The sequence below is a fragment of the Chinchilla lanigera genome, unplaced genomic scaffold, assembly GCF_000276665.1.
Source record: "Chinchilla lanigera isolate Chin_1 unplaced genomic scaffold, ChiLan1.0 scaffold00030, whole genome shotgun sequence".
In the NCBI taxonomy this organism is placed as follows: Eukaryota; Metazoa; Chordata; class Mammalia; order Rodentia; family Chinchillidae; genus Chinchilla; species Chinchilla lanigera.
In genome coordinates, this window is record NW_004955431.1 from 1,962,077 (window position 1) to 1,982,796 (window position 20,720).

General features: G+C 37.8%; 1 protein-coding gene and 1 pseudogene across 1 annotated transcript in view; one reads left to right on the forward strand and one right to left on the reverse strand.

Moving 5' to 3' along the window:
* The window catches only part of Rb1 (retinoblastoma 1), a 163,812-nt gene that overhangs the window by 1,312 nt on the left and 141,780 nt on the right, over positions 1-20,720 (forward strand). The gene's annotated exons all lie outside the window — the stretch shown is intronic.
* Positions 7,917-8,473, reverse strand: LOC102015433 (annotated as a pseudogene).

Below are 20,720 nucleotides of genomic sequence, written 5' to 3' on the forward strand. Positions count from 1 at the left end.
CATGTGGTTTTTGATAAAATTCACATCCTGTGGTTGTACAATCCAGGGCATCGATTTCTTGCTGGATATTGGCTGGAAGTTGTTCTCAGCTTCTACAGACTGAGTATAGTTCAAATATAAAGTGACTCTCTGTTGCAGAAGTAAATTACTCAAAAACCTCGGCAGGGGTATACTTACTACTGGGATTTGCCAGGCAATACTCACACTGCATGTACTACTGGAGCCATTCGATTTGTGGGGTTATATAGTTCATGTGGCAGGGAAGCTTGTACTGAAGCCTGGATGTGATCACAGGAAATCTCTGACTTTGGTACCCATTTGCAACTGAAAACTTTCAAAGTCATCTGATAAATGAGCTGCAATTGTATTCCCAAAGATAGTGTGTGCTGCCCTCAAAATCCAGAGTCCTACTAAGTGATCTGTATCATTTCAGAGGCATGACAGGAGGGGTTCAAGAATTTGTCCTTTACGTTAAAAGTGATGCTTCCAACATACACAGAACATTGACTACTAAAAATTTCATTGGTACCACAAGTCCTTGATTATCACAGTGCTTGTCTTTCATTCTTTGATATGCATGTATTTCACCAGGTCATTTAGATTATATTACTATAACTAGAGATAGGTGTTGGTTGGTGAATATTTGACTACTACTCATCCATCAAAAAATAAATTCAGAAATTGAACATTTTACTTTTAGAGATTCTATAGCAATTTGATATTGCTGTGAGTTCCAAGCACATGATCAGAAGAATCACTGGACAGGGTATAGATCATTTTGGTTATTGTCAAACCCAAGAGGTGACTTGCATGTGCAACAAGGTATATATTGGTCAAGGTTAGCAGTTTCCAGAATAACTGCTCTAAGACAATTTGGGGGATAAAAAGAAACACTGATACCACACATATTTGAATAGCATTGATGTGTAGTACTTATCCTTTTGTGCTCATTAGAAGAGAAGGCAGAAGAGTCAAGACAGCTCTGCAGAAAGTAGTCATGTACTTCTATCATTCATCTATCAAGGCAAACTGCTTTGGATCCTTCCTACTGATGGCAAAGAAAAATTGAATTTATCAAATTACCAACTTCTTACAAAACGCTAAAGCATTCATATTGATCTGCTTAAGAAAGATACCACCTACTGCATATATGTAGGGAGATACTCTACATTGCAGGGCAGTTTCTTTTAAGTATAGAGTTATGTGCTGTCATGTGTCATGTGGGTGTCAGACAAGAGAATCAAACGTGAACTAAAACCCATTTATCTTTGAAATCTTTGATAGCACTGTAAGTCTTCGCAATTCTTCCTAAGATCTTGCTTCTGATTTACTAACTTGGTTGGGGATAATAGTGGCAATTGCAGAGGCCTCTACTTGGCCCAGTTACATAATGCATATTACTCTACAGGTCAAAAAAATAATATAGGGATTTTGTCAGACAAGATGATCTATTCCTCTCTACATTCACTGATTTAACTATAGATATTCATGGGCCATTAGAGCTATTGTAAGAGTAGAGCCAAAGCTCCACTGATCCTTCTTCTAGATGTCTCTTTGCCACTTAAGACCCTGTATCTAAACATTTCTTTATACTCTGGGTATTCTCTTTCCTCAGTGCATTTCTCTTTTTCTAGCAAATGGTGAGAAGTCATTTTCAAAATGCCCGTCTTTCAGAAGCAGGCATTACATAGTTGACAGGCAAGAGAGAACTCATGCAGAACTGGATTCGGAGGTGATACTTCTGCCAGCCAGAGGGTTCTGAGCATGGGTGGATTAGAATTGGCTCATATCAGCTTGTAGGAGCCAATTACATAAATGTCTTCTCAATTCTGTGTTTAGTGACATTATGTTGGTAGCTTGAAACTGACTGAGTTAGAAGTGTTTGCACCACAGAAACTGACCAATGCTAAAATGTCCTTTCCCACATGCTTCTCCTGAGAACTGGTTCTTACATTTTTTTTTTTCAAGTACATTGCAAGAAGAAACTGAGGGATTCCATATTCTCATGCTTGCACACTCAAATGTCCCATATCCTGGGTCTGAGGACAACACTCTCATTCTCTTTCAAAGACCAGATGGGTGCCTAGGAAAACTTGCATATATATGCATTTAATTTCTTTTTAACTCTTCTGCCCTTACAAACAGAACCCAAGCCTGCTTATTAGCATAGGTTGGTTTGGGCTGCAGAAAATCATAGTCTTATTAAGAATTTCCAGTAGAAGTCCCTCTGACTCTCACAGTGTGCCTTACAGTGACAGTTGACTGCCCTGAGTCATCATTTTCTTTTGCAAGGTACACAATTCTATCAGTAGAATCCAGCTCACTCCACAATCCTTACAATTATTCCCATATAGTTCAATTATCATGGCCACCACTATCTCACCTTCTGCAGTATTTCTATTACATCCCAATTAGACACAGGTAGGAAGGAAGTCCTAGTAATTATGATATCACTGTGTGAACCTACTTACTACCCATTACCATGCCTTAGGCCTTTACTGTCATAAATTCAGTGAGTAACACAACTCCAATATACCATTCTGTCTGCAGAAGACTGCTGGTACCAACTCTCTAAGTTTAAGTCCTCTAGTAAAGAAAGCTTGAGTAAAATTTGAAAGAAACAGACATGAAGACAAAGGGAAATGGCAGGGAAGGAGGAGAAAGGAATCCAGCAATGCACCATATAATGATATTCCTTCTTACCATTGATGGAATGCACAGATGATGGTGGTCACGAATGAGTACATTGCCTAGGTATGACATAAAGTAATACACTATGAATGGTTTAAACAACAGAAACTTATTTTCTGAAAATCTGGTGTCTAGAAATCCAATAGCGTGCTTATATCATGGTGTATTTTGGGTGATACTTTCTCTGAAGGTAGTGGGGATGATGTGCTTCAGATTTCTCAACCAATTTCTAGTAGTTCCTTGTTTTGTGGCATCATAGCTCCAACCTTCAAGTACTATTCTTCTTGCAACCCAAATTTTTACATTTTAATGGGACATCTATTTATAATGGAAAATATAGACTTTAATTCAAGTCATCATACAATGATAAAATTATAAGGGGAAAGATCATTTTTAAATAACACCATTCAAATATATAAAACAAACATCGACAGATCTGAAGGGAGAAAAAGCAGTGCAAAAATAGTAGATGACTTCAATACACAACCTTCAGGCCCTGAGATATAGCTCAGTGGCACAGCACCTGCCTGGCAAGCATGAGGTCATGAGTTCAATTCCTGGTACCAAAAAAAAAAAAAAAAACAAAAAACCAAACACAACCTTTGATAATAGTTTGAATGTGTATACAGATGGCCAATAGATAAGTTACAAATTTGAACAAAACTATGGAAAAAATAGACCGAACAGTCAGATAAAATACATACTAGCCAGAGTAGTAGAATACTTATTCTTTCTAAGCAAACACAGAAAATTCTCCACAATAGATCACATTTTTCAACACAAAGCCAATCTCAATTGACTAAAAAAGATCAAAATTCACATCTAGTAGTTTTCAACCTAAACAAAATAAACCAGAATTAATAACAGAGAAAATATGGAAAAATTCACACATATGTAGAAATTAGAAACTAAATAATAAACTACCTTTTTTTGTAGTGCTGGGGATCAAGACCAGGACATGACACATGCTAGACAGGGGCTCTATCACTAAGCTACAGCACTCATTCCTGAAAAACATGCTATTGAACAGCCAATGGATCAAAAAAGAAATAAAAAGGTAATTAAAAACAATATCTCATGATAAAATGGAAACACTGCAAAACTTAGGGGACACAGTAAAAGATGTATTAAGAAGGAATTTTATAGTAATAAATGGCCACTATTGAAAGAAGAAAGATCTCAAAAGAATAACTGAACTTCACACTGAAACTATAAATAGAGAAAAGAAATTAAGCTCAAAGTCAGCAGAAGGAAGAAAATAATGAAGATTAGAGCAGAAATAAATAATAGAGTACATATAATAGAAAAAATGAAAAAAATCCAGAATTGCTTTTTTTCATGATAAAAACAAAATTGATATCTTTAGCTAGATTGATATCTTTAGCTAGATTGAGAAAAACTGCAATAAATGAAATTAGAAAGGAAAGAAAAGGTATAAATGATGATACAAAATTAAAATAGAATTGTCATGGTCAAATGTGATCCTTTCAGAACCAGGTGTGATGAAATCTTATATAAAAATGGGCAAAACCAGTAAGTGAAAAGGTACAGAACTGGACCTACTCAGATGAAGGGCAATCAATATAGCCTGGCAGGTAAGAACAACTTGAGATCATTGTGAAGGTGAAAGAAGTCAGTCACTGAAAGTTACATATCACATGGTTTCTCTAATACAATAAAATAAACAAATATAAATAAATAAGTGGATAAAATAAAGGAAAGGTGATAGGCAACTAAAAGACAGACTTTTGGAGATGGGAAAGATGAAGAAGGGGAGGAGGGAAGTAACGGAAAGGGGAATAAAGGATTAAAAGTAATCAAAATATGCTATATGCATATCAATTCTCCAAACAAATATCACTGTTAAAGACAGAAAGAAGACACATGCAGATGTTACAAACTCCTGTGTCCTGATAAAAACCAAAACAACTACATAATGTCAAACAGGAAGCAGAAATCACTTTGTAAGCCTTAGGGATTTGCTGACAGACATAAATTGCAGATGTTATGTCAATAACTGAAATTGAAACATTTTTAATACTTTTTCAATACCTGTTGGCTTGGAAATATCCTAAAGTGAAAAGGATATCTCTTGTGTGACTATTTCCATTCATTTAAAGAAGTACTAACTACCATGATTCCTAATACTTCCCATGACCAGATTTCTCTAATTCTTGTTCATCTTCAAAGATTGTTGAGCTACAACTTTCCAAGAATACTGAGCTATTCTTTTTCCTTTCCTCTTTTTGATGTAAAAACTGCAATGCTGAGAACTCATTGGAACACTCAGAACTGAACTTCTGTATTTCAATTTTATAGATCTATTCTACACTTAATAAAATTGTGTTTGCTTTTATTTAAAAAGAGATTACATTGCCTAGTGACATTGTAGCTTAGTTTGTGCATGTACACTCTGTGATGTTTGCATGATGACAAAATTGCCTGTTTCCATCATTAAGCAACATATGACTGTACAATAGTATATTTAAAAACTAGCTACTGCTTCGTATCAAGCCCAGTTAGTTATGCAGTGTCATGGGTGTATATTTTGAGAGATCATATGAACTTTTGTGTTTTGGGATAGTGTTTCTGGATAGAAGAAAAGAGAGGAATTTATCTCTATTGATTAAGGGGTTAGCCCATGGGCATTAATGCCTCTGCACATCTAGGCTTCTCATACATTAGAGCCTAGTAGTTAGGTGATATTTCATCCTTCCTGAGGTGGGCGGTAAGCTGTATGTGGCTTGGGGATGGGGGTGGGGAGCCATTGGGATATGCTGATGTGGAATCTGTTGCTGCAGTGGTGGCTGGGAAGAGCCCAGGCAGAGTTGGTTGCTGCAATGGTGGCTGGAGAAAATAAATCTCCAATAACCCTAAAGTCAAGTTAGCCTTGTAGGTAGTACATACAACTGCTTAATATATCTAATACACTGCTCTTCCTGAATCTTAATTTTCAGCATTTTTTTTTACCATGTAGTATTCTCCCAATAAATTATCATTTTTTGTTTAAATTAGCCAGAGCCTCTTTTTGTTTTATGAGGCTAATGAAACAATTTTGAGCAATATTGTACACCCTCTCTAATGCACCACAACACTGCTGTGTACATGTTTGGTTTTTAGTAAATGCTTGATGAACTGCAGAATGTTCTCTAGGAACTGTACCATTTATCTATTGCCACATAAGAAACTGTCCTCAAAATTAATTACTAAAAGCATTAGCAATCAATTTATTGACCAAATGGTTCTTCCATTGGTCTTGCCTGGTAGATGGGTGGGGTCTAAACTCAGCTGAGATGCTAGATCTCTTTCTTCTTGTAGTCTGTCATCTTCATAGGGACTAACTCTTTCTTCTACATAGCACCTGGGATCCAGGAGACCACCAGCTCTAATCAAGGTACTACTTGCTTTATGGTTGCTGAGATCCCACTGACCAAACATGCCACAAGGCCAACCTCAGCATCACAGTGGGAGGGCACTAGACAAGGTCATGAATATCGTGGACATAATTCACTGGAGACCACCAGTATAGTACTCTATCATGGCCAATCTTGTAAATTCCTGTGTTTTGCATAAATCTAAGTCAGAGCATGTATAGTCTTTTGAGGAGCCTTGCTCCAGCTCTTTTTTTTTTTTTTTTTGGTACCAGGGATCAAATTTAGGGCCTTGCATTTGCCAGGCAGGTGCTGTGCTGCTAAACTACATCCCCAGCCCTGTGCCTCAGCTCTTGTAAGTACACTGGTTATGAATTTCTTTAGGTGCTCATTATCATGAAAATATCTTGTTTTTCCAAGGATTTGCTTTTTTTTTTAAGAATTTTAATAGGTATGTTGCAGAATATATCTTCTTGGGTTGGAAGATATTTTCTTTTAGGGCTTGACAAATTTCACTCTAAGCTTTCCTGGCCTTGGAGGTTTGTGTTGAAAAGTCTGCTATAATTCTAATGGGTTTACCTTAATCAGTGATTTGTTGATTTTCTCTAATAGCTTTTAGGATTCTGTTCTTCTGCTAGACTTCTGGGATTTTGACTATGGTGCATTGTGCAGAGGTTCTTTTCTGATCTGGTTATTTAGAGTTCTATACGCTTCACTTATCTGTATGTTAAATCTCCTCCCTCCCCCATTTTGAAAGTTTTCTGCTATTATTTCTGTAAACAGTTATTTTATGCCATTTGTGCTGTCTTCTGATTTTTTACCCATTTCAACTAATCTTAGATTAGACTTTGCATCATCTAGGAGCTGTTGGATCTATTTTTCATGTTTTTCTTTGTTTTTAAAGTATCTCTCATTAACTGACCACCACCAACAGCCCTGTCTTCTAGTTCTGACACTCTGTCTTCACATTGGTCACTTATACTGCCCATACTCTTGTTAGAATTTTTAATCTCTTCAATTTCTTTTTGAGGCCTTTTTATGGACTCTAATTCTTTTCTATGCTGGTCATTCATGTTTTGCATGTGAGCTTCTCAAATGCCTTATTTATCTGTTTTATTAATTCTCCTGCTATCATTTCAAATAGTTCAGGTGTGTGGCTTTTGGTTTCCTTCCCTTTGACACCCATAGATCAGCTTCGGTGGAGTTGGGAGTTTTTGTTTTTGTTTTTGTGGTTTTTCTTTTTTTTTTTTGTCATCCATATTTGAGATTTTATTGGTTGTGCTGAGATCAGTACAGACATTTCACTTTGTACATAATTTGTAACACACATACCAAAAATCTAAAACGCCATGTATTGGTTTTCAGTTATTCCAGTGACTTTCCAGCTTCAAATTTGGAGGCAAATTTCCCATAAGAGGATTAAGTACCAGTATCCTCAAATGCTGACAAAGTGTTACATAAGTCCCACCAATTCACAATTTCATATCACATACACTACCTACTCACATTTTTGATCTTTCACAGCACATTAACAAAATTAGGCAAACTGGACTACAACGACCAAAGATGTTACAGAGTGCACAGGATTCTGACAGGGCAACAATCAGGAAGAAGTTTTCTTTAGGAAACAGTACTACTAAAAACAACACGGGAATAGAAGTCATTTAAAATATCCAAGACATTAAATGCATGACTGTGACTCCAAATTGCCATTTAGTATGCTTTGTATTGCAGGATATAAAACTAACCCCCACCTGTGGAAGGTTAAGCTGACACCCGAGACAGTCAAAGCCTGCCATAATTCAATATCCCACTATTTTCTCGTTGTACCAAAACAAAAAACAAAACAAAAAAAACAACCAGCGAATGATTTCACCTCTAAAAAAAATCATGTACACTTTAAAAATGCGATGAGGTGGGATTCCCTCCTTTTTAAAAATGTTTCTAGAGCTACTAAGAAACTTGCATTTACAAAATAGTTGATAAAAATATTCCTCTGGATTGTACAAGAAGGGAGACAGGGAGCACTGATAAGACGCGGTGTGTGATTAATCGGACTTGGCTTCTTTCTCTTCTGCTTCTTCAGAGGTTGCACTCTCCTCATTTTCAGTTTCTCCATTTTCCGCAAGTAAATCTTCTTTGGTTTCTTGATCAGCCGCTTCGGCCTGTTTTCTCTTGGCTCCCCTTTTGCGTTTTGCCTGCACTTTTTGTCCGAAGATTTATCCTTTCCTGGTGCCTTTTTGGGCTTCGTTTCCACTTTTGTGGGAGCAGGTTTAGCTGACAACCTTGCTGATCTCTTCTTGGGCTCCTCCTTCGCTGAGGAGGGCTCCTCTTCTTGGGCTCCCCCTTCGGCCGAGCTGACCTTCCTCTTGGCCATCTTGGCGGCGCGTGCCGAAGTTGCGGGCCCAGGCGCACGGCAGCCTGGAGGAGCCACGCTACTTGGCCACTGCCACTCCTCCCGCTGCCAGAGCTGCTGGGACCCGCCGAGTTGGGAGTTTTGGGACATATTTTTTCTTCTCATTTTTCCATGTCTTCTATTGTTTTGTTTTTGGGTTGAGGCTTGCAGGTTGATTGTAGTGGGAAGTTTTGTTTGTACTATAGAGACTTCTTCAGTTGATGTCTACTTTTCAGTGGCCTCCTCTGGAGGACTTTGCTTCTGTCCAAGGATCCAATCACCTCTATTTACTTGGGATGGGAGGTTCCAAAGTATTTGGTCCAGCATCCAGTTCTCTAGAAAAAGGCCATGGTATTGCTAATGACCCCAAGGTAATCAATCCAGTTAATGGCATCCCAAGAAAATCAATTAATAATAATAACTATATCGCTTTGTTAAAGTAAAATCAGCATCAATTATAGTGTCAAATACAAGTTGAGTATTGACAAACCCCAAAGAACAATAATATGCCACCAATAACCATAGAAAAGAGATATAATCATCATATGAACACTAAGACAAACCAAACCTTTACCTACTATTGACCTCTAGTAAATATCTATTAAATGAAGCAACTTTTCCTTTGCTAACAATAGAACAGTATTCAACAGCAGCAGCATACATTTAGCTATCTAGAGATGCATATAGTTTAGTAGTTATACTAGCAAAGGTAGAGGAAATGGGGAACCAGACAATGAATAAAGCAAAATTTGATAAATTAATCAGTGGCATATGAGAAGGCAGACAGAAAAGTGAGAGAGGGGCCCTATGGAGGAGCATGGCTCCTCAAAAGACTATACATGTTCTGACTCAGAGTTAATGCAGAACGCAGGCATTTACAAGATTGGCCTGCAGTGGTCACAGAGTCAAATGTAGAAGAATTCAAAAGATCTGTCTCCACACTAGAGATCTAAAGAATCCAGCTAAACACCTGGAGCACACAGCAATGTCCCTTATGAGTCTGCATCAGGGGGCTGAAGGATCCACGATGGAAGACTGAGGGGGTCAGTGCTGAGAGGTTGAAGGGTCTGTGCTAAAAATTAAAGAGGCTGTGCTGGCAGACCAAAAGGCCAATGCTGGATGCTGAAGAATCTTCACTGAAAACCAAGAGATGATGCCCAAGGCAAAGGCAAAGACTAGAGGTCCTCCAAAGGAAACAGCACCCATCCCTAATGACAGGGAAGACTATAGCTTCTCTGAGGAGAACAGCTGAAACTCCTCTGAGGAAAATCAGGCAAAACGAAGCTCTTCCAAGGAAAATCAGCTGAAATCCTTCTGTCTCATTCTCCTTTTATACCATTACAACAACAAACCTCTTTAAAGTTAACTTTCCATGCCCAGAACCATGCTGACTCAATTCAGCTGGGCATTCCCCACTCAAGTTGACAGTTAATCAATTAACGGCTACAACCATCAAACCAACACTCCCCCAAATTCTGAAGGATATCTTAGAGACAATGAGGTTAACAATGACAAAATGTCTAATATAATGAATACACAAAGTGGGGTGAGCAGTTAAGTAGAATGAAAAGATAAAGAATCAGCAACAAGCAAATAAGACAGTGACAGCAATAAGCCAATGCCTATCAGTAATAACTCTACATGAATGGTCTCAATTCCCCTATTAACAGACACAGATTGACAGAATGGATCAAGAAAAAATTTAATCATATGCTGCATACAAAAAATATATTTAACCTGAAACAAAATGCTTAGACCAAAAGTCAAAAGATGAAAAACAATATTTCATGAAATGGGAACCAGAAAAAAAAGCAGATGTAGCTATCCTATATTATACAAAGTGCACGTTGCAGTTTGGGATTTTGCAAGGTGATTTATAAGATTATTTATAATGACACGTATTTTGTAAGATTATTTATAATAGTTGCCCAAAGAATCACATACAAAAAGAGGGTGCAGAAAATCTCCACATATTAAAGACCAAAAAATCCAGCTGAGGGCCTGGATCCCACAGTAATATCCTGCATGAATCCAGCTGAAGACCTAGAGCCCATAACAATGCTCCTATGGGTCCAACTGGAGGCCTAGAGCTCATGACAGTGTCTCATGCAGGCCTGTTTCAAGGATCTGCACTGGGAAGGCCCAAAGGTCAGTGGTGGAAGCTAGAAAGTCTGTGCCAGTGGAACGAAGGATCTGTACTAGCAGGCTGAGAGATCTGAACTGGTGCCAGGAAGCAATGCTCAAAGTAAGAACCAGAGCTCCCCAAAAAGTACCACAGCCATCCTCAGCAAATGAGGTCCCAAGCACCTCTGATGATAAGGAAAGCTGAGTTCCCATCAAGAAAGCCAACATGACAAGCTTCTCCAGGAGATGGAGCAGTGCACCATCTTCCTCTCTGGAGTCAGGAAGTGATGTTCAAAGTGAGGACCAGAGCTCTTCCAAAGTGAACCGTAGCCATTCTCAGTGACAATGAGGTCTTGAGTGCCTCCTCCAAGGAGAACAGTGAAGTTCATCAGGAAACCAGCATGACAGGCTCCTCCAGGAAAACCAAAAGCTTCCTATAGCTTCCTAACAACTTCCCCACAACTTCCAAACAGCTTCCAACAGCTTCCCAACAGCTTCTGAACTTCTTCCTCTCTGGTTCTGCCTCTTATGCTGCTGGCAACAATCCTCGGGTGGGCCTCCCACACCCAGCACCGCACTGGTTCAGTTCAGCTGGGTGTTACAATTTGACCATCAGTTGTCAATCCACCACAGTGGACTTAAAGCCAAAACTGATAGAAAGAGGCAAAGAAGATCACTACATATTGGTTAAGGGAATAATCCAACAAGAAAATATAACAATTATTACTATATACATACCAAATAATAGCACACACAACTTCATCAAACAAGTTCTACTGTACACAAAAGATCAGATAAACATAAATAATTATAGTGCCAGATCTCAATACTCCACTATCACAAATAGACAAATCACCTACACAAAAAACAACGACAAAAAATCAGAGTCTAATAAAACCTTCAAATAAAAGGATTTAATAGATATCCAGAGAATTTTCCACCCAACAACAGAATACTCGTTCTTACCAGTGCATGGAATGTTCTCCAAAATAGACCACACACTAGCCAATAAAGAAAGAGCAAGTAAATGTAAAAGAATTAAAATTATACTTGGCATATTATTAAATCATAGTGCAATGAACCTAGAAATCAGTGGCAAAAGAAAACACAGAATGTATGCAAATACATGGAAAATAAACAGTATACTCAAATAAACAATGGGTACAGAAAAATTAAGCAAGAATCAAGACAGTTTCTAGAACTAAACAATAATGCCAGTACAACATACCAGAATTTATGGGACACAATGAAAGCAGTTTTAAGAGAGAAGTTCATAGCTATAAATGCCCCCCAAAATAACCTAATGATGTACCTTAAGATCCTAGAAAAACAAGAACAATCTAAACCCAAAGCTAGTACGAAGAAGGAAATTATAAAAATCAGAGCAAAAATCAATAAAAAAGAAACAATACAAAGAAGCAATTAATTGAAGAGTTGATTCTTCAGAACAACAAACAAAATAGGCAAACCTTTAGGCAATCTAGCAACCCCCTCAAAAAAGGTGAGAATAGACCTAAATCAATAGAAGTTAAAAGGTAAAATCAGAATGGACAGTGCCAAAATAAAAGAATATGAACTACTTTGCAAATCCATACACCGATAAATTGCAGAATTCTGAAGAAATAGATTTCTAGATACATATGAACTGCCAAAACCAAGAAGATTTAAAAATCCTGAATAGTTCAATAATAGGCATAAAACTGATGTAGTAATAAAAAACCTACCAACAAAGAAAAGCCCTGGTTAGAATGGATTCACTGATGAATTCTACAAAAACCTCAGGGAAGGTCTCCTCAAGCTCTTTAATGAAATTGTAAGGAAAGGAACACTCCCAAAGTCATTTCTGAGTGCAAATCCAGACAAGCATGCAATAAAAAAAAAAAACTATAGACCAATCTTTTTAATGAATATAGATGCAAAACTCCCCAACCAGATACTGGCAAAAAAGAATGTAATGAATCATCAAAAAGATCATACATCATGACCAAGTTGCCTTCATCCAAAGGATGCAAGAATGGTTCAACATATGCAAATCAATAAATGCAATACATCACATAAACAGAAACAAGGACAAAAAACACACGATCATCTCAACAGATGCAGAAAAAACCTTTGACAAAATTCTAATCCTTTCATGATAAAAACACAGAAGAAAATAGGCATAGAAGGATCTTCTCTCAATCTGATAAAAGCCATTTACTAATCTACTTCCAACATCATATTAAATGTGAGAAAACTGAAAACTTTTCTTCTAAAATCAGGAACAAGAGAAAGATGTCCACTATCACAACTTCTGTTCAACATGGTGCTCAAAACACTAGCAAGAGGAAGAGGCAAATGATCCTCTATGCAGACACATAAGATCCCCCCAAAATCCACTGAAAAATTCTTATAATGAATAACCAAATTCAGTAATATAGCAGGGCATAATGCTAACACAAAAATTAATAGTATTCTACTAAGAAATAAATTACGAAAAAATTACCATTCACAATAGTACCAAAAAGAATGAAATACTTAGGAATAACCTAACTAAGGAAGTGAAAGACCTCTACAAAGAAAGCTACAGCACTCTGAAACAGGAAATCAAATAGGACATCAGAAAATGGAAAGATATTCCGTGTTCTTGGATAGACAAGACCAATATAGTCAAAATGATCATATTTTCAAGTTTGATATACAGATTTAATGTAATCCCAATCAAAATACCAATAGCATGCCTCACAGAACTGGAGAAATCAATCTTAAAATTCATATGGAACAAGAGGAAACCAAAAGTAGTAAAATAAATACTGAGGAAAAATGAGCAAAGTGGGAGGCATCACAACCCTTGACGTAAAGTTGTATTACAAAGTTACAGTGATGAAAACAATATGGTACTGGCACATAAACTGACATGAGCGTCAATGGAACATAATAGAGGATTCAGAAACAACCCTAAGCTCACTCAACTATTTGATCTTTGACAAAAAGGCCAAAAACATTCACTAAAAGAAAGATAGGCTTTTTAATAAATGACATTGAGAAAACTGGATATCCACTTACAGAAGATTGAATCTAGACCCATATCTCTCACCATGCACTAAACTGAAGTCAAAATGGATCAAAGAAGTAAATGTTAAAAGTGAAACAACCTGCTGAAAGATATAAGAGATGAAACTTAAAGTTATAGGAGTAGGCAAGAACTTTCTGAAAAAACCCTGATTGCACAGGAAACAGTACTGAGAATCAATGAATGGAATAATATCAAATTAAAATTCTTCTGCATAGCAAGAGGAACAACCAACAGAGTGAAATGAAAAGCTACAGAATGACAAATGTACCAGTTATTCCTCAGGCAGAGGGTTTATATCTATAAAAAAGAGATTAAAAATTAGATCTCCCAAAAATAAAAGATCAAATAAAAAAATGGGCAACTTAAATAGACATTTCACAGAAGACAAAATACAAATGGTTAATAAATATATAAAGAAATGTTCAATATCACTGATCATTAGAGAAAGGCAAATTAAAGCAACACTGAGATTCCATCTCACCCCAGAAAGAATGGCCATCATCAAATATAACACAAGCTAGCGAGGCTGTGGGGAAAAAAGGAATCCTTTCACAATGCTGATGGAAATGTAAAGTAATACAACCACTATGGAAATCAGTGTAGAGATGCCTCAAAAAACTCAAACTAGAAATTTCATTTGACCCAACTATTACTCTTCTAGGTTTTTCCCCAAAAGAGTCAAAATCATATTACAATAATGCATACATACTCATGTTTATAGCAGCACAATTAATAATATCTAAATATTGGAAGCAGCCTATATGTCCACCAAGAGATGAATGGATAAAGAAAATGTGGTATTTATACCCAAGGAAGTACTACTTCACCATAAAGAAAGATAAACTTGAGTCATTCCTAGGAAAATGGATACACCTTAAGACTATAATGTCAAGTGAGATACATTAAACACACAAGCTTAAATATTTCATGCTTTCTCTTATATGAGAAACCCAAATTTTAAATAAAAAAATTATTTATTTAAATAAAAAATTATTTTAAACAGCAAAATAAAAGATACTAAGAAGTAGGGAGATAGATCTTTCTCAATTGGGAAGGAGATCAAGAGGTGCAGGGGAGGGAGAAAGGGGATTGAAAAAGGAATTGGAATGTGCTATGCACGTGTACCAACTCCACACAGGGATATAAATGTGTACTGCATGCATACAAAAAAATTAAAAATACAAACAAGTAAATAAATTATCTTTCAATTAAATTTCATAAATTTCTTATATATATAACTTATTTTAGTGGAAGATAAACATTCAAACTATTTTAGCAAATCCATAATTATTTTCTTTATATTTTGTATGTATGTACCTTGTCATTTAAATTTGATGTCTTTATTGCTTCATTAAGTATCACATAATTCTAGTATTTCCCTGTGAGTTATGGCTATGAACTCAGTATATTTCTGTGTAAAATTAATATGAATTCTTAGTTTTTAATTCCTTGTGATTCCTTCTATGATGATTGTTTAGTTTCATATTATTAACACAGTGTACAGTATATGTATGTCTTTTATAGATAAGATAGTGAGGCTTGTTTCACCATCTATAATATAGGGCTTAATATAAATGATATAAATATTACTTCTTTAATTTGTCTATGAATTTAAAAATTAAAACTACTGTAAAAATAAGAAGCAAATAAATATATTTTAACAGAATTTTTACTCACTTTTGAGTTGCAGGAGACAAACATTAAAATTACACTCACTATAATGTGGTCGAAGTGCACATGAGCAGAACACAGCCGTGCCACCTGTAATTCACAATACAAGTTGGAGAACATCTCAAATGTTCTGCATTCTGTTTAATGAGACTTGTCCAGTGATCATGTGCTTGGATACTGGTGACATATCAAACAGCTTTAGAAATCTTTAAGTACTTACTCTTAGTTTCGGTACCTAATTCCTTGTGGGCTCAACTAAGCAGTTTACAGATAGCACTGGTGCAAGGAGCATACTTGGTGCAGCATTGCTCTAGGAGACGCTCGCATTAGATTGGCGGGAAAAGAGCTAAGAAGGACTTTATCAAGTCAAAGAAGGAAAGTGACCACAGGTTTGTGGAAGACTAGGAAATTTTAAGGAAGAAGAGGTTAACTATGTTCATTGCAAGAAAGAGGACCAAAAATAAGTTATTGAGTTGACAGTAGGATATTAGTGACTCTTAAAGGAGTTATTTTAGTAGTGCTCTGGTGGTGGTGGTGAAGAAAGCCAGGTACTAGTGAGCTGAGGAAGTGGGGAGGTAGTGCAAACCAATGAGGACTACCCTTTCAAGAAGTAAGGCCATAAAGACATAAAAATAATGTGGAAGTTTGGAGGTAAAAACCCATGCAAGGGATATTTATTAGACTAGGGGAGACCTAAAAAAAATTGTCTAGCAGGGAAGGATTGTAATCCCAGCACTTTGGGAGGCTGAGGCAGAAGGATTACAAATTCAAGCCCAGGCCAGAACATTCTGTTTCAAATAAAAAATTAAAAGCAGGGCTGGGGATGTAGCTTAGTGCAAAGGTCCTAGGTTCAAACCCCAGAACTGAAAAAAAATCTATGTCACTGAAGCAATATCAAGTGAAGAGAATTCTCTTTCTTTGCTATTGTCCCAGAAAGCTACAGTGAGGAATTTAAGAATTTGTATTAACTCACCTGCTCCTGGTTTATGCAGAAGGAAAATATATTTTAAATGCAGTAGGGAATATAGTTAAATTAAGCCATGTTAAAGATATACATCATTTTGTAAACTGAAGTCTCTCTTTGATTTATCATTACTGTGGGTCAGTCCACATGTTGATAAAATAGGTTTAATAAAACAAGTCATATCTATATGTGAAGAGTTTACTTGAGTTCCCAGAATGTCTTGGCTCTCTGCCCTTCCTATTTCTAGAAAGCATTTACTATATGCCCAATGCTATGCTAGGTATTGAGGCTACAACTATGCCTCAGATTTAGACTCTGTTCAGAAGAGGTTCACCCGGCAGATATTATTAGTCATTGTTATGGTTTGTATTTAGTGTCCCCCAAGAACTTCGTGTATTCATCAGTGGGCTTTTCAAAGGTGACTAGATTAGGGGGCATTATAACTGACTTGCTGTTAGAGGGAGTATCTGGTAGGAAGAAGCTGGGGATGTGACCTGGAAGAATATATCCCCATTTCTTTTATTCTCTATGCTCCTGCTTGCCATGCCATGAGTAGCCCTCTGCTGCTGTGGCCATCTGCCATCCTGTCCTGCCTTGGAGCTTGAGAACTATGGAATGAAACTTCTACAGACTGTGAGTCAAAATAAACTCTCCTTCCTTAAATTGTGGGTTTCTGATATTGTGTCTCAGTGTCAAGTGACTAAGATACATTTTGGTACCAGAGAAGTGGGGTCATTACTCTGATGCTCACTATGTGGTTCAGAATCCTTTGGAAATGGCTTAAGTGAGGAATTGGAAAGGTTTGGTGATGCTGGATAAAAAAGCATTGGTATGCTGTAAGCTGAACTTATGGAAGATTCTGGTCAGATCTCAGAAGACCAGAATGCTGATTTTTAAAAAGAAGATCAGACTTAGGAGATTTAAATTGAGAACAAGGACTCCACTGGCAGTTTGACTCCAGGCAATGTGTGTTATGATCTGGTAGAAAACTGTGTCTACAATTTGCTTATGTCTGGAGACCTTGGAAGAGACTGAGCTTAAGGGACTGGACTAATTAATCTGACAAAGGAAATTTCAAGGCAGTCAAATGTTTAGGCCGTGGCATGTATACTGCTTACTGCTTTTAGCCAGATTTATACTAAAACTCAGGAGCAAACAGCCCATTTGAAAAGCTTTCCATTTCTGCAAAAACGAAGGGCCAGCAAAGTTGGAGCAGAGGAAATCTTGGTTGAGGAATGAATAAGGCATATGAGGAATCAACAAGTATCTCTCCCTTTGCAGGGTTAAGGTTGCAAAAATGAAAGGCACTGATTAGAGAAGAAAGCCCCAGGACACCATGCTCCAGGATAGGAACTGCTGCCTAGGGAATGTATTCCTTGGGATTTAATTCAAAATTCCCAGCCATACAGGCACTCAGAAATCTTTGCAGTCATAATGCAAAAAGCCTCGTTACTTGCTAAGGTGGTAGATCTTGCTGTCTTTTACTTGGTGCCGATTGTGGGCTCAGAGAAGAGTTGTGGTCTTAGGGAAGCTTTCACCCAGAATTCAGAAAAAGGTCTGGGAGGCCAGCTAGTATGGTCCTGCAGTGCATGAAGTTGTGAGAGTGAAGCCAGAAGTATAGTGGAGAACCCAGGAAGTTGGAGAAGTCAGAAATATGAAATGTCTGAGGAAAGCCAGCTCAAGAGAGAGCCATGAGGGTTATAACCCTGGGCGATGCCATAGGATCAGGGCCACACAAGTCCTTTGAGATCACATCTCACTACAACTTGCCCCAGGTGCTGGACATAGAAGTCCAAGACTTAATGTTTGCCTGCCGGCTTTTGGTCTTGCTTTGGTCCAATTTCTTCCTATCTCCTTGGTCCTGTTTTTTGGAATGGGAATGTTTACCCTGTGCCTTTGTATGTTAGCAGTGCTTAACTTTCTTTTTGATTTTCACAGGGGCTCAAAACTAAGAGTTTGCTTTGAGTCTCAGGGGATACTTTGGACTTACTTAATACTGTTGAGATTTTGGTGACTCTTACACATGGATAAAATGCATTTTGTATAAAGATATTCATATGAATCTTTTGGGGGCTGGGTTGGAAAATTATAGTTTATATTTAGATGTCCCCCAAGAGCCTCATGTGCTCTTTGAGCAGTCCTCTGCTGTGCCTGTCTGCTACATCATCCTTTCTTGGAACTGTTAGACTATGGGTTGAAATTTCTGTAGACTAGTGATCGAAATCAACCTCCCCTTCCTTAAACTCTGAGTTTAAGGAAGATATCTTCCCAAAAGAATTAAAGACATCATACCACAGTGACATATGTATACCCTTGTTTATAGTAGCACAATTCATAGTATCTTGAAAGCAGCCTATATGTCCATCAACAGATGAATGGATAAAGAAAGTGGTATTTGCACAGCATAAAGAAAGATAAACTTGAGTCATTTGTAGAAAAATAGATGTACTTTGAGACAGTAATGTTGTCAAATAAATCAAATAGACAGCTTAAATATTGTATTGTTTTTCTTTTTGTTTGTTTGTCTATTTTTTAAGAGTAGGAAGAATTTATTGAGAGAGAGATAGCTTCTGTCTGAGACAGAAAGGGGCCCAGAATGTGGATTGTCCCTGTATGTTTTTCATCTGAGAAACTCAGTATATAAATACAGTGCAAAAAAAGAGGGGAAAATATTATTGTAATCCAGCACAGACAACGTACTGTATATAAAATTGTACCTTGATTTAGTATAATTGTTTTATGTTTCTTGCCTTGTTAGTCTGGCTGTCAATTAACTTTATAAGGACTTATAAGATAAATGAATCTGATGCTGGTAAAAGGGGAATGGAAGGAAGGGGGAAACCAAGAATTGAGATGTGTTATGTACTAATGCCTCATAATGAATCTAATAATTATGTACTGCAAACATCTACTAATAAATATAAATCTTTTTAAAAAGTTGGAAGTGTCATGTATTGTGTCTCACTGACTGAAAAGTGACTAAGACAGTCACAATACTTTCTGGTGGAAAGAGCTAGAAACAGCAGCTGAGGTGAGCTTGGGGTTGGTCAGATCAGTACCTCTGATACATTCCTAGGGACATAGATTCTTTCCATATTTGTACTGTGCTCATCACAACATTTCTGCCTTATCCACATGTTGGCCTGCCTCAGGTTACAACAGCTGCAGCAATTGGTCAATGCCACATTCTCATAATAATAGCTGTGGGGTAAAACTGAGCCACCCCTGTAGCTCACTTCACCAGGCTCCCAACAAACTGTCCTCCATCTTCCAAAGATAAAAACCTGCATCTTGAGCTCTTGTGAAAATCCAGGCCAAGGTGAATGAAACTACCACTTTAATCATATTAATTCTCTGTGGCTGGGCCTGAACCAAGACCTACCTCCTGCAAACATTTGGTCCCCCAAACAGAGGGTTTCCGAAAGTAGGCAGGACTGGCTGTTGAGTAACTGAGTGCTTGCCAAGCCTTCACACATCGTGGGACACGTCACGGGAGACAGAGAGGAACATAATCTGTTGTCCAGTTTACTGGATTAAACCCATACCTGAAGGTTCTTGTTGCTTCAGTCCTTGCTTAGCTGTTGTAGATACGAACAGTTACCTCAGGGCACAGCCGTATTTTATTTACAGCACCTCATTTGGGGAGTTCTGAATGGGCAATTAACAATGTCTGTCAAAGATAGAAAACCATGTACTTAAATGAGACATCTATTAATATTAATACCAAGAGACAGAAGAGATACCGCTGCTAAGCTAATGCTTGATGGTGGTTGTTTCAGTAGGGTCTTTTCTGACGTCTTTACGCTTCTGCAGTATAATGTAATCGGTAACTGGAGTCAAATATATGTGAATTCAGGTGTTCTGCCAACCGTCTGCTTTGTGGTACAGGGCAAATTAACTCTTCTGAGTCTCTTTCCTAATGTGTGTCATACAATGCTAATACTACTTATTTTGATGGGGTGTTTCTGAGGATTAAATAAAATTATGTAAAGCGGTGAATGCTGGCCTGGAATATGCCGTACTAAGCCTGTCTGCCGAAGTTCCACTCAAATGCCACCACTCCTCTGATCTCTCTCGGCCGTTTAGATGGTGCTTTCCTGTTTTAACACCCCTCAGACCGTTTTACTACACTATAATGTGTTCATTGCCCATAGCTTCCTTTTCCTGACCCGGGCTCTCCAAAGAGCCAGCAATTGTCCTTGCTCTGTAACTCCGGCGATTGGCGAACTTCGGCCGCTGCTAGCGTTCCACGTTTGTTTTTGTTTTGGCCAAGTGCTTATCGGATTGGGCCGGAGGAGCCGGGGACGGGGCGCGGCCCGAGGGAGGGGGGCGTGCCCACCTAGGGTGGCTCCCCGATACGCCCCAGCGGCCAGCGAAGAAGGCTGGGATGGGCGCCCCGGGCTCACCCACTAGGCGCTTCAGAACGCCGCCGCACAGGCGCGCCGGCCT